This window comes from Brassica oleracea, chromosome C1, assembly GCF_000695525.1.
Source record: "Brassica oleracea var. oleracea cultivar TO1000 chromosome C1, BOL, whole genome shotgun sequence".
Taxonomy (NCBI): domain Eukaryota; kingdom Viridiplantae; phylum Streptophyta; class Magnoliopsida; order Brassicales; family Brassicaceae; genus Brassica; species Brassica oleracea.
The window spans coordinates 32210712-32212478 of record NC_027748.1 but is presented as its reverse complement, the minus strand read 5'-3'; positions in this window follow the sequence as shown (position 1 = coordinate 32212478).

The window sequence follows — 1767 nt, the reverse complement described above, 5'->3', positions numbered from 1 at the left end:
GAAACTCAAAAAAAATTACAGTATTTAGAGAATTCAAGAACTCTACTATTTATGTAAGCAATTGTGGTAATTTATAATATCTGGTGGTTAAGTGGCTCCGATGTGAGGTGCTTCGGGTATGGCGGTGCTGTCTCGTTTCATTTACTCTCTGTCGGAATCCGGAGAGCTCCGGTGGGTTCTGCTACCACGGAGGCGGTCGGTGAGTCCAAGTACGCAGGCTGGAGATGGTACTTGGTTCATTTTGTTCCGTGTTCGTGCGGTTAGGGTTTTCAAAGGGTGTCGTCTATGGCTCCTGGATGGGTCTTTCTCCGTGCATCCTCTCTCCAAAACTCCTCTACTCGGCCCTTCTCCGTTATGCTCCGTTTGAAGGCCGATGCTTTCTTGTGGTGTGGTGCTTCTGTTCTCTCACTATGCTTTGACTCTGTGTGGCGCCAGAGTCGGTTCTTTCAGCTTAGAGTGTTGTTTCTTCTGTTCTCGAAGACTTCAAGTGAAGTGTGTAAGAATATTTTATATTTTATGTGACCTATGTATCTATTGGTTTAATATAAAATTCAAGTTCATATATTGATGTTTTTAGATTCTAATATAAAAGATGATACCGTGATGGATCGGTTTCGATTAAAGAGTTAGAATCCGGGTGTATTGATAACCCTCCTACTTTACCTTATATTCATAAATGTCTTTAATCTCATAATTATATGCATATATGTTATATACATTAAGTAATGGTATATAATATATATCAGTATACGTGTGTTACGGTTATTATAATTGTGAAGAGTTGTGTTGCAACACACAACCCTTTGACTAATATAAAAGGCCTCGTGTGCATTGTCTTTTATGTATGTAAGAAAACGAGTCTCTCTAAACACACAAAAACAACAATACTGATTATCAAAAGGAGAGATTAAGGAAGGTTTGGGATTTCTTGTCCATCAAGGAAATCACCAAAAGGAGAAGGTTAAAGAGGAGAACATCAATTGGTGGGGTTGCATCCAAGCATGGATCAAGGTTAGTGTTTCTACCTTCATTAGAAATGTGTTAGGGTTGAATTAAATCAAATCTAGATCAGTTCTTGGTGTAGATTTCATAATTGAAATCATAAAATTATTTAACATGTGGTATCAGAGCCATCTTAGATTTAATTAATTCACTCACTAGGCATTTGAAAAATGTTAAGAACATTCTCGGTTTAGTTCTCATGTGCTTGTGAACATATACGGTTTCATTCGTTTTAAAGAGTGTTCATGAGATTAGTATAATCCATCGTAATTAAGCATACGGCACTTAAACGTATGGTATTTGTTAAAGTGTGCGTTGATGATCATGCATATGAATATGGCATCGTAAACGAACGTAACGATACGACACACTCAATCAATCTATGAACGATTGTTTTATTATTATAATTACGGAATCTTACGATGCCATAAAGGGCTTTATATGTCAGCCACTAAATTAAACGGGTTGTTGTTGATCAAGTTACGAAATGAACGTAGTCATTCACGTAATGGATTTTGCAATAAATCAATTAAAATCACGATGTTTCATGTGTGCATAATGGTCGTTTGTTTAAAGGTTCGACATGAAACCTGGGTTTTACGGTAACAAACGTAAAGGCACATGCATGAAAGTTTCCTTATGACGGTTATTACCGTAATATTGTGAAGAGTCACTATTACGGTTGTGACTGTAAGACTTTCACCTAATTAGAAAGGAAATATTGGCCCGTTTAATTGATTAATGCATGTTGTTGCATGAATGTGT